The 12,887-nt window shown below is 63.8% G+C and overlaps 1 non-coding gene across 1 annotated transcript in view; it reads right to left on the reverse strand.

Annotated features, from left to right (window-relative positions):
• The window catches only part of LOC103345903 (uncharacterized), a 47,909-nt gene extending 35,415 nt beyond the window's left edge, over positions 1 to 12,494 (reverse strand). The window contains exons 1-2 of the transcript XR_011390281.1: positions 11,214 to 12,494; positions 10,944 to 11,075 (exon numbers count right to left, since the gene is read on the reverse strand). This is a non-coding gene — a transcript (uncharacterized protein). The remainder of the gene's footprint in view (positions 1 to 10,943; positions 11,076 to 11,213) is intronic.
• Positions 12,495 to 12,887: the final 393 nt, after the last annotated feature.

A 12,887-nucleotide genomic window follows, 5' to 3' on the forward strand; every position in this document is an offset into this window, starting at 1 on the left:
AGAGCCCCTAGTCCCCCGAAGCCCACCTGGGCCAGAGCCCCCTGCCCCGCTAAGCACACCTGGGAAAGAGCCCCCTGACCCCCGAAGCCCACCTGGTACAGACCCTCCTGCTCCCTAACCCCACTTGGGACAGAGCCTTCTGCCTCCTGAAGCCCACCTTGGATAGAAACTCATGCCCCAGTAAGCCCATCTGGGACAGAGCCCCCTGCCACACTAAGCCCACCTGGGACAGAACCCACTGCACCCCAAAGAATACATGGGACAGAGCCCCTGCCCCACCAAGCCCACTGGGACAGAGTCCCCTGAACCCCGAAGCCAACCTGGGACAGAGCCCACTGCCTGCCGAAGCCCACCTGTGACAGAGGACCCTGCCCCCTGAAACCCACCTAGAACAGAGCCAACTGCCCCACTAAGCCCACTTAGGACAGAGCAACCTGACCCCCTAAGCCCACCAGGACAGAGCCATCTGTTCCCCGAAGCCCACTTGAACAGAGCCCCCTGCCCCACCAAGCCCACCTGGGACAGAGGCCCTTGCCCCAATAAGCCCACCTGGGACAGAATCCCTTGCCCCAATAAGCCCACCTAGGAAAGAGTCCACTGTCCCCTTATGCCCACCTGGTACAGAGTCCCCTCTCTCCCCCAAAGCCCACCTGGGACAGAGTTCCTTGCCCCCATAAGCTCACCTCTGACAGAGCCCCCTACCCCCCGAAGCACACCTGGGAAAGAGCCATAAGAACACCTAAACCCACTTGGAAAAAGCCTCCTGTCCATCTAAGCCCACCTGGGACAGAGCACCATGCCCCGGCAAGCCCACCTGCAACAGTCCCCCTGCCCCTCAAAGACAACATGGGACAGAGTCCACTGCCTTTCAAAGCCTACCTAGAAAGGATCCCCCTGCCCTCCTAAGCATACTTGGGACAGAGCCTCCCAACCCACTAAGCCCACCTGGAACAGAGCCCCCTGCCCCGCCAAGCCCACCTGGGACAGAGCCCTGTGCCCCACTAAGGCCACCTATGACAGAGCCCCCACCCCACAAACCCCACTTGTTACAGAACCTCCTGCCTCACTAAGCCCACCTGGGACAGAACAACCTGCCCAGCCAATTCCACCTGGGACACAGCCCCCTGACTGGCAAGCGCACCTGGGACAGAGCCCCCTGCCCCCTTAAGCCCACCTGGGATAGAGCCCCCTGCCCCTGAATCCCACCTGGGACAGAGCCCCCTGCCGCCCGAAGCGCACTTGGGACATAGACCCCTACCCCTCTAACCCCAGTTGGGAAAGAGCCTCCTGTCCCACTAAGCCCACTTGGGACAGAGCCACCTGCTGTACGAAGCCCACCTGGGACAAAGCCCCTGCCCCTTCGAATCACACCTGGGACAGAGACCACTGCCCCCCAAAGCCCACCAGGAACACAGCCCCCTGCCCAGTTAAGCCCACCTGGGACAGAACCACTTACCCAACCAAGCCCACTTTCGACACAGCCCATTGCCCTGCCAAGCCCACCTGGGACAGAGCCTCCTAACCCAACAAGCTCACCTGGGACAGAGCCAACTGACACCCCCGAAGCCCAACTGGGACAGCACCCCTTGCAATGCCAAGCCCACCTGGGATAGAGCCCCCTGCTGCCAGAAGCCCACCTGGGACAGAGACCCTTGCTGCCCGAAGCCCACCTGGGACACAGCGCCCTGCAGCACCAAGCCTCCAGGGACAGAGCCCCTGCTCTCCTAAGCCCACCTGGGACAGATCCCCCTGCTGTCTGAAACCCACCAGGTACAAAACCCCTACTCCCCGAAGCACACCTGGGACAGACCCCTGAACCCCGAAGCCCACCTGGGACAGAGCCCCTGCCCCGATAAGCTCACCTGGGACTGAGCCCCCTGCTGCCTGAAGCCCACCTGGGACAGAAATCCCTGCCCCACTAAGCCCACGTGGGACAGAGCGCCTTGCCCTCTGAAGCCCACCTGGGATAGAGCCCCCTGCTGCATGAAGCCCATGGAGGACAGAGCCCCCTGCGCCTTAAACACACATGAGACAGAGCCCCTGCCTCCGAAGCCCACCTGGGACAGAGCCCCCCGCCCCGCTAAGCACACCTGGGAAAGGGCACCCTGACCCCCAAAACCCACCTGGACAGGCCCCACATGCTCCCTAACACCTCTTGGGACAGAGCCTCCTGCCTCCTGAAGCCCACCTCGGATAGAATCTCGTGCCCCACTAAGCCCACCTGGGACAGAACCCACTGCACCCCAAAGAATACATGGGACAGAGCCCCTGCCCCACCAAGCTCACTGGGACAGAGTCCCCTGAACCCCGAAGCCAACCTGGGACAGAGCCCACTGCCCGCCGAAGCCCACCTGTGACAGAGGACCCTGCCCCCTGAAACCCACCTAGAACAGAGCCCCCTGACCCCCGAAGCTCACTTGGACAGAGCACCCTGCCCCGCCAAGCCCACCTGGGACAGAGCCCTCTATCTTCCTCAGCCCATGTGGGAAAGAGCTCCCTGCCCCCCGAAGCAAACTTGGGACAGAGTCCATGTCCCCCTAAACCCACTTGGGACACAGCCTCCTGTCCCCCTAAGCCCACCTGGGACAGAACCACTTGCCCCTGAAGCCCACCTGGGACAGAGTTCCCTGCCCCCATAAGCTTACCTGGGACATAGCCCCCTGGCCCCTTAAGCCCGCTTGGGACAAAGCCTCCTGTCCCACTTAGCCCACCTGGGACAGAGCCCCTGCCACCCGAAGCCCACCTGGGACAGAGCCCCATGCCCCAGCAAGCACACCTGGGACAGAGCACCCTGCACCTCAAAACCCACACGGGACAGAGCCCAGTGCCTTTCGAAGCCCACCTAGAATAGATCCCCCTGCCCCACTATTCCCACTTGGGACAGAGCCTCCTGACCCACTAAGTCCACCTGGGCCAGAACAACCTGCCCAGCCAAGCCCACCTGGGACACAGCCCCCTGCCACACTAAGTTCACCTGGGACAGAGCCTTATGCCGCCCGAAGCCCAATTGGAACAGAGCCCCCTGCCCCACCAAGCCCACTGGGACAGAGCCCCCTGACTCCAGAAGCCCACTTGGGATGGAGCCTCCTGTCCCGTTAAGCCCACCTGGGACAGAGCCCCCTTCCCCAATAAGCCTACCTAGTACAGAGCACCCTGGCACACTAAGCCCACGTATGACAGAAACCCTTGCCCCCCAAAGCCCACCTGGGACAGAGACCCTTGCCCAATAAGCCCACCTGGGACGGAGTTCCCTGCCACACTAAGCCCACCTAGGACAGAGTCCATTGTCCCCTTACGCCCACCTGGGACAGAGTCCCCTGCTCCCATAAGCTCAACTGTGACAGAGTCCCCTACCCCCCAAAGCACACCTAGGAAAGAACCCCATGCCCCCTAAGCCCACTTGGGACAAAGCCTCCTGTCCCTCTAAGCCCACCTGGGACAGAGCCACCTGCTAAGCCAAGCCCACCTGGGACAGAGCACCATGCCCGGCAAGCCCACCTGCGACAGAGCCCCCTACCCCCCAAAGCCCACATGGGACAGAGCCCACTGTCTTTCAAAGCCTACCTAGGACAGATCCCCCTGGCCCCCTAAACCCACTTGGGACAGAGCCTCCCGACCCACTAAGCCCACCTGGAACAGAGCCCCCTGCCCTGCCAAGCCCACCTGGACAGAGCCCCCTACACCGCTAAGCCCAACTGGGACAGAGCCCTGTGCCACACTTAGGCAAACTACGACAGAGCCCCCTCCCCCCAAACCCCACTTGTTACAGAACCTCCTGCCTCACTAAGCCCACCTGGGACAGAACAACTTGCCCAGTCAAGTCCACCTGGGACACAGCCCCCTGCCTGGCAAGCGAACCTGGGACAGAGGCCCCTGGCGCCCGAAGCCCACTTGGGACATAGCCCTCTACCCCCCTAACGCCACTTGGGAAAGAGCCTCCTGCCCCACTAAGCCCACCTGGGATAGAGCCCCCTGCTGTACGAAGCCCACCTGGGACAGAGCCCCTGCCCCTCGAAGCCAACCTGGGACCGAGCCCCTGATCCCAAAGCCCACCTGGGTTAGAGACTCCTGGCTCCCAAAGCACAACTCGGACAGAGACCCCTGACCCCCGAAGCCCACCAGGAACACAGCCCCTTGCCCCGTTAAGCCCACCTGGGACAGAACCACCTACTCCGCCAAGCCCACTTTGGACACAGCCCCTTGCCTCGCCAAGCCCACCTGGGACAGAGCCCCCTGCCCCCCTAAGCCACATGGGATAGAGCCACCTGCCACCTGAAGCCCACCTGGGACAGAGTCCCCTGCCCCCGAAGCCCACCTGGAACAGAGCCCCCTGTCGCCCGAAGCCCACCAGGGACATAGCCCCCTACCCCCCTAACCCCACTTGGCAAGGAGCCTCCTGCCCCACTAAGCCCACTTGGGACAGAGCCTCCTGTCCCACTAAGCCCACCTGGGATAGAGCCCCCTGCTGTACGAAGCACACCTGGGACAGAGCCCCTGATCCCAAAGCCCACCTGAGTTAGAGACTCCCGGCTCCCAAAGCACACCAGGAACAGAGACACCTGCCCTGCCAAGCCCACCTGGGACAGAGCTCCCTGCACTGCTAAGCCCAACTGGAACAGAGCCCTGTGCTCCACTAAGGCCACCTATGACAGAGCCCCCTGCCTCATAAACCCCACTTGTTACAGAACCTCCTGCCCCACTAAGCCCACCTGGGACAGAACAACCTGTCCAGCAAGTCCACCTGGGACACAGCCCCTGGACCGGCAAGCACACCTGGGACAGAGCCCCCTGCCCCCCTAAGCCCACAAGGGATAGAGCCCCCTGCCACCCGAAGACCACTGGGGTCATAGACTCCTACCCCCCAACCCCACTTGGGAAAGAGCCTCCTGCCCCACTAAGCCCACTTGGGATAGAGCCTCCTGCCCCACTAAGCCCACCTGGGATAGAGCCCCCTGCTGTATGAAGCCCACCTGGGACAGAGCCCCTGCCCCTTGAAGCCAACCTGGGACCGAGCCCCTGATCCCGAAGCCCACCTGGGTTAGAGACTCCTGGCTCCTGAAGCACACCTCGGACAGGGACCCCTGCCCCCGAAGCACACCAGGAACGCAGCCCCATACCCCATTAAGCCTACCTGGGGCAAAACCACCTACCCCGCCAAGCCCACCAGGGGCACAGCCCCTTGCCCCGCCAAGCCCACCTGGGACAGAGCCTCTTACCTCGACAAGCTCACCTAGGACAGAGCCCCCTGCTGCCGAAGCCCACCTGGGACAGAGCCAACTACCTCGACAAGCTCACCTGGGACAGAGCCCCATGCAACGCCAAGCACACATGGGATAGAGCACCCAGCTCCCCTAAGCCCACCTGGGATAGAGCCCCCTGCCCCCCGAAGCCCACTTGGGACAGAGCCTCCTGTCTCGCTAAGCCCACCTGGGATAGAGCCCCCTGCTGTACGAAGCCCACTTGAGACAGAGCCCCCTCCCCACCGAGGCCTACCTGGGACAGAGTCCCCTGCCCCTTGAAGCACACCTGGGACAGAGCCCCTGCCCCCCGAAGCCCACCAGGAACACAGCCCCCTGCCCCCTTAAGCCCACCTAGGACAGAACCACCTACCCCACCAAGCCCACCTTGGACACAGCCCCTTGCCCAGCCAAGCCCACCTGGGATAGAACTACCTACCCCACCAAGCCTACCTTGGACACAGCCCCTTGCACCGCCAAGCCCACCTGGGATAGAGCCCCTTGCTTCCAGAAGCCCACCTGGGACAGAGCCCCCTGCTTCCTGAAGCGCACCTGGGACACAGTGCCCTGCCCCACCAAGCCTCCAGGGACAGAGCCCCTGCTCTCCTAAGCCCACCTGGGACAGATCCCCCTGCTGCCCGAATCCCACCGGGTACAAAACCCCTGCTCCCCGAAGCACACCTGGGACAGAGCACACTGCCACCCAAAGCCCACCTGGGACAGAGCCCCCAGCCCCTGAAACACACCTGAGACAGAGCCCCTTGTCCCCCAAAGCCCACCTGGGACAGTGCCCCCTAACCTGCCAAGCCCACCTGGGACAGAGCCACTGCCCCGATAAGCCCACCTGGGACAGAGCCCCTGTCCCCCGAATTAAATCTGGGACAGAAACCCATGCCCCCCTATGCCCAACAGGGACAGAGCCCCCTGTCCCACTAAGCACACCTGGGACAGAGACCCATGCTGTCTGAAGCCCACCTGGGACAGAAACCCCTGCCCCACTAAGCCCACGTGGGACAGAGCCCCCTGCCCTCTGAAGCCCACCTGGGATAGAGCCCCCTGCTGCACGAAGCCCACCGGGGACAGAGCCCCCTGTTCCCCGAAGCCCACCTGGGACCAAGCACCCAGCCCCCCGAAGCACACCTTGGACAGAGCCCTCTACCCCCCCAAAGCCTACCTCGGACAGAGCCCCCTGGCCCCAAAGCCCACCAGGGACAGAGCCCCTAGTCCCCTGAACCCACCTCGGACAGCGCCCCCTGCCACATTAAGCCCACCTGGGACAGAACCCACTGCACCCCAAAGACCACATGGGACAGTGCCCCCTGACCCCCGAAGCCAACCTGGGACAGAGTCCACTGCCCTCCGAAGCCCACTTGTGACAGAGGACCCTGCCCCCTGAAACCCACCTAGAACAGAGCCAACTGTCCCCCAAAGCCCACCTGGGACAGAGCCCCCTGACCCCTGAAGCTCACTTGGACAGAGCACCCTGCCCCGCCAAGCCCACCTGGGACAGAGCCCTGTATCCTCCTCAGTCCACGTGGGGAAGAGCTCCCTGTCCGGCTAAGCCCATCTGGGACAGAGTGCCCTGCCCCAGTAAGCCCACTTGGGACACAGCCTCCTGTCCCACTAAGCCCACCTGGGACAGAACCACTTGCCCCCGAAGCAAACTTAGGACAGAGTTCTCTGCCCCCCTATGCCCACTTGGGACAGAGCCTCCTGTCCCCCTAGCTAACCTGGGATAGAACCACTTGTCCCCAGAAGCCCACCTAGGACATAGTCCCTGCCCCCATAAGCTTACCTGGAACATAGCCCACTACACCCGAAGCACACCTCAGAAAGAGCCCTATGCTCCCTAAGCCCACCTGGGACAGAGTCCCCAGGCCCCATAAGCTTACCTGGGACATAGCCCACTATCCTCCGAAGCACACCTGGGAAAGAGCCCTATGCCCCTAAGCCCACCTAGGACATAGTCCCCTGCCCCCACAAGCTCAACTGTGACAGAGCCCCCTACTCCCCAAAGCATACCTAGGAAAGAACCCCATGCCCCCTAAGCCCACTTGGGACAAAGCCTCCTGTCCCTCTAAGCCCACCTGGGACAGAGCCACCTGCTAAGCCAAGCCCACCTGGGACAGAGCACCATGCCCCGGCAAGCCCACCTGCGACAGAGCCCCCTACCCCCCAAAGCCCACATGGGACAGAGCCCACTGTCTTTCGAAGCCTACCTAGGACAGATCCCCCTGGCCCCTTAAACCCACTTGGGACAGAGCCTCCCGACCCACTAAGCCCACCTGGAACAGAGCCCCCTGCCCTGCCAAGCCCACCTGGACAGAGCCCCCTGCACCACTAAGCCCAACTGGGACAGAGCCCTGTGCCCTACTTAGGCCACCTATGACAGAGCCCCCTGCCTCCCAAACCCCACCTGTAAAACCTCCTGCCCCACTAAGCCCACCTGGGACAGAACAAATGCCCAGCCAAGACCACATGAGACACAGCCCCTTGCCTCGCCAAGCCCACCTGGGACAGAGCCCCCTACTGCCCGAAGCCCACCTGGGATAGAGCACACTGCCACCTGAAGCCAACCTGGGACAGAGCTCCCTGCCCCTGAAGCCCACCTGGAACAGAGCCCCCTTCTGCCCGAAGCCCACCTGGGACATAGCCCCCTACCCCCCTAACTCCACTTGGGAAAGAGCCTCCTGTCCCACTAAGCCCACTTGGGACAGAGCCCCCGGCTGTACGAGGCCCACCTGGGACAGAGCCCCAGCCCCTTGAAGCCCAACTGGGTTAGAAACTCCTGGCTCCGGGGCACACCTCGGTCAGAGAACCCTGAACCTGAAACCCACCAGGAACACAACCTCCTGCCCCGTTAAGCCCACCTGGGACAGAACCACATACTCTGCGAAGTCCACCTTGGACACAGCCCCTTGCCCTGCCAAGCCCACCTGGGATAGAGCCTCCTACCTCAACAAGCTCACCTAGGACAGAGGCCCCTGCTGCCCGAAGCCCACCTGGGCAGAGCCACCTATCCCCCGAAGCCAAACTGGGACAGCAACCCTGCAACGCAGAGCCCACCTGTGATGGAGCCCCCTGCTCCCCTAAGCCCACCTGGGATAGAGCCCCCTGCCACCTGAAGCCCACCTGGGACAGAGCCCCTTGTCCCCGAAGCCCACCTGGAACAGAGCCCCCTGCTGCCCGAAGCCCACCTGGGAAATAGCCCCCTACCCCCCTAACCCCACTTGGCCAAGAGCCTCCTGCCCCACTAAGCCCACTTGGGACAGAGCCTCCTGTCCCACTAAGCCCACCTGGGATACAGCCCCCTGCTGTACGAAGCCCACCTGGGACAGAGCCCCCTGTACCGCTAAGCCCAACTGGAACAGAGCCCTCTGCCCCACTTAGGCCACCCATGACAGAGCCCCCTGCCTCATAAACCCCACTTGTTACAGAGCCTCCTGTCCCACTAAGCCCACCTGGGATAGAGCCCCCTGCTGTATGAAGCCCACCTGGGACAGAGCCCCTGATCCCGAAGCCCACCTGGGTTAGAGACTCCCGGCTCCTGAAGCACACCTCGGACAGGGACCCCTGCCCCCCGAAGCCCACCAGGAACACAGCCCCCTGCCCCGTTAAGCCCACCTGGGACAGAACCACCTACCCCACCAAGTCCACCTTGGACACAGCCCCTTGCCCTGCCAAGCCCATCTGGGACAGAGCCTCCTACCCCGACAAGCTCACCTGGGACTGAGCCCCCTGTCCCCCAAATCAAATCTGGGACAGATCTGCTGCCTCCTATGCCCAACAGGGACAGAGCACCCTGCCCCACTAAACCCACCTGGGACAGAGACCCATGCGGCCTTAAGCCACCCTGGGACAGAAACCCCTGTCCCACTAAGCCCACGTGGGACAGAGCCCCCTGTCCTCTGAAGCCCACCTGGGATAGAGCCCCCTGTGCCGCCAAGCCCAGCTGAGATAGACTCCTGACCTGCTAAGCCCACCTGGGACAGGGGCCCCTACCCCGCTAAGCCCACTTGGGACAGAGGCCGTTGTCCCCTGAAGCCCACCTGGGAATGAGCCCCCTGCCACCCGAAACCAACCTGGGACACAGCCCCTTACCCCACCAACCCACCTGGGACAGAGCCCCCTGCCCCACTTGGCCACTTGGGACTGAGCCCCTTGCCCCTGAAGCCCACCTAGGACATAGCTCCCTGTCCCCGGAAACCCACATGGGACAGAGCTCCCTGCACCACTAAGCCCACCTGGGACAGAGCCCTCTGTCCCTGAAGCCCACCTGGGACAGAGCGATCTTCCCCGCTAAGTCTACTGGGACACAGCCCCCTGCCCCCCCCGAAGCCCACATGGAAAAGAGCCCCCTTCTGCCCGAAGCCAACCTGGTACAGCGCCCGATGCCCCACTAAGCGCACCTGGGACACAGCCCCCTGCACCGCTAAGCCCACCTGGAAGAGAGCTCCCTGACCCAGCAAGACCACTTGGAACACAGCCCCCTGACCTGCCAAGCCCACAGGGGCAGAACCTCCTGCCCCCAAAAGCCCTCCTAGGACAGAGACCCATGCCCCCCAATGCCTACCTGGGACAGAGTACTCTGCACCCCTATGCCCACTTGGACAAAACTCCTGCCACTCTAAGCCCACCTAGGACAGAGCCCCCTGCCTCGCTAAGCCCACCTGGGACAGAGCCCGCTGCCCCCCGAATCACACCTGCAACAGAGTCCCCTGCCCCCCAAACACAACTTGGGACACAGCCTCCTGCCCCACTAAGCCCACCTGGGACAGATGCCCTGCCCCACCAAGCCCACCTGAGACACAGTCCCCTGCCCCCCTAAGCCCACGTGGGACACAGCCCCTGCCCCCCTAAGCCCACCTGGGACAGATCCCCCCTGCCCCCTATGCCCACCTGGGCTGCTGCTCTATCAGCTGCACTTTGAAATCCCTGAATGCAGCCCCTGCACTTGTTTGCCTGTGGTGCTCCCTGGGGAGCCGGTGCCCTTGTCCACGCCTGGGCCCCTCCCTGGACTCACTTTCCCAGACTCCCTGTAGCTAGGAGTCACCATGAGACAAGTTCCCGCCAGTGGGACAAGGCAGAGCCTGCCTGGGATTCTGAGGAACACATTACTGTCTCCACAGAAGAAGCTAGGGCAGGGTTTGTCGCAGAGGGAGGAGCCTCTACTCGGGAAGTCCTCACAGGTTCAAGTCCCTGCTGCTCCACTTCTGATCCTGCTCCTTGCCAAAGGCCTGGGAAGGAGTGGATGACGGCCCCAGTGCCCGGACCCCTGTACTCACAAGGGAGACCCAGATGGGGCCCCTGCCACCCACACGGGAGACCCGGATGGGGCCCCAGCACCCACATGGGAGACCCGGACAGGGTCCCAGCACCCACACGGGAGACCTGGATGGAACCCCTGTACCCACACGGGAGACCCGGATGGAACCCCTGCACCCACACGGGAGACCGGGATGGAGCCCCTGCACCCACATAGGAGACCTGTATGGGGCCCCTGTCACCCACACTGGAGACCCGCCTGGCCCAGCCCTGGCTCTTGCAGCCATTTGCAGAATGAACCCGCAGACAGATCTCTCTCTCTTTCTCCCTCCCTCTCCCTCATTCTGCTTCTTAAAGAACTAAGTAAGGATTTCTAGGAACCGGCCATTGCCTGTGTGTCCGTCCTTGCACATGGGCCCCGGGACAGCGGCCACCACTCACTCTTGTCGTAGACAGGCTCGGAGAGCACGGGGTCCATGTGGCGCATCTGCCCCTGCTGGTCCTGGTACGAGGCCTGGAAGCAGATCCTCACCACGTTCATGTCCACCTCCTGGTGATTCTTCAGGGACCCAGCTGTGCAGAGACACAGGGAAGGGGTGGGGGTGGAAAATTCTCCTCTCTGTCTCTGTCTCTCTCTGCCTTTCAAATAAACAAAATAGCACATGAAAATTCAGCCATCAATTACAATCTGCCAAGAGAATTGGGACATACATCTTCCAAAGGATTCCCTCTCGACCTGCAGAAACAGATGGGAGGCGCGCAGGCTTGGAAGGGCCAGGTGATCGGCTCTCGGCACACCAGAGCCGCCAGTCCCTCTGTCCAGGGCCGCAAACGCACGTGGGAGGAAGCCCGTTCCTCAGCGCGTCTGGGGCGCCACCTGCCTTAGGCCGCAGTGCCTGGAGCAATCGAGCAGCAGTGAGGACGCCAACCGGGCAGGCACAGGAGCGGGAACTGGACGCGGTGGGCGCTGCGGTGTGCACCTGCTCCACAGACGGGCCCATCAGAGTGACGGGCGACAGAGCCAGGGCTCTGATCCCTGCCCTCACTCCAAAGCCACACTGCTACCCACTGTGTCGGCGCTCCCGGGCTGGGAGCACAGCGTGGACCCACTGAGCCCCCAAATAAATGTGAGCGTAGAGCTGCGGGCCAGTGGCCATGGCAGAGCCCTGGGCGCCAAGTCCGGCGCGGGCTCCGGGCCGGCTTCCAGGCTACTGCGGGCTCGGGGTCGGGGCCTGGACTGAGTTCCCAGCTCCCAGCACTGGGGCAGGGAGCTTCAGGAACAAAAGGGGAGGGGGCTGCTCAGCGGGCGAGCGGGCAGGGGGCTGGGGCTCGGCGAGGGGCCCTGGTGAGGGGCAGGGTCTCCAGGCAGGGGCGACAGCGCTGGAGGCAGCCAGGCAGGAGGGGCTGCGAGGGAAGGGGTCTCCCCGAGGGCAGTGGGGAGGCAGGAGAGGGGACACGCGTGGGCTCTAAGCGGACGCGTGGCGGCCACAGGAGCCAGCGGGGCCCAGGCCTCGAGCGCGGACGGCACACGGCGCAGGCGCAGCAACACCCGGAAGCGCCCGCCACGTGGGAGACCCGGATGCAGGAAGAGCCGGGGGCCATCGCGGGGTGTCCCCAGGGGCGAGTTCCCTTTGCCCAGAGATTCCCCTTCTAGAAGTTGCTCAGGGAAGGCGCGGCCGCTCAACCACGTGCTGCACAGCGCTGCTTGCGAGAGCAGGGGGACGCGGAACCACGCGGCGCCGGAGCAGCGGCCGGGCCCGGGGCATTCTGCGTGGATGGAACCGGCGGCCGGGAGGGGCGCTCCGTCTCTAACTCTGCTTTTCAAAGAAATAAATGGCTCTCTAATGTGACAAGGATAACGGGTCTCGTTGGGTACCGTGACCCGCGGGCTCGGTTCCGAAGGCCTCGCTTCGGCCGCCCTTCTCCCACCACCCCGAGGCCTCTGTCTTCAGTCCCGGCGCTGCAGGGGCAGGGGCAGGGATGCCGACCGCCCGGCGCGTCTCACCTCGATGGCGGGCAGCGTCTTGCTGGCCTCGTGCTGCTCTCGCCCAGGATGCTGCCGGCAGAGCGGCCCTCGCACTCGTAGCGGAAGCGCATGTCGCGCTGCTTGGGCTGCTCCGCGATGACCAGGTGCGGCCGCGGGCCGGGCCCGGGGCGGGCGCCATCCGCCGGCCCAGCGGGCAGCCCCAGGACGGCGGCAGTGGCGCCCAGGGTGACGGTGCCCAGCGAGGCCGCCCGCGGGACACCAGGCGCGGCAGCCCCTCGCCCGCGCCCGGCGCCGCCCCCTCCAGGCGAAGCTGTTCTCCTTGGTGTGCTCCTCCATGATCTCTGCAGGAAGAGCAGACGCGGCGTGGTGACGCCCGGGGCGCCGGCGCAGGCCCCCAG

Source organism: Oryctolagus cuniculus, chromosome 7, assembly GCF_964237555.1.
Source record: "Oryctolagus cuniculus chromosome 7, mOryCun1.1, whole genome shotgun sequence".
In the NCBI taxonomy this organism is placed as follows: Eukaryota; Metazoa; Chordata; class Mammalia; order Lagomorpha; family Leporidae; genus Oryctolagus; species Oryctolagus cuniculus.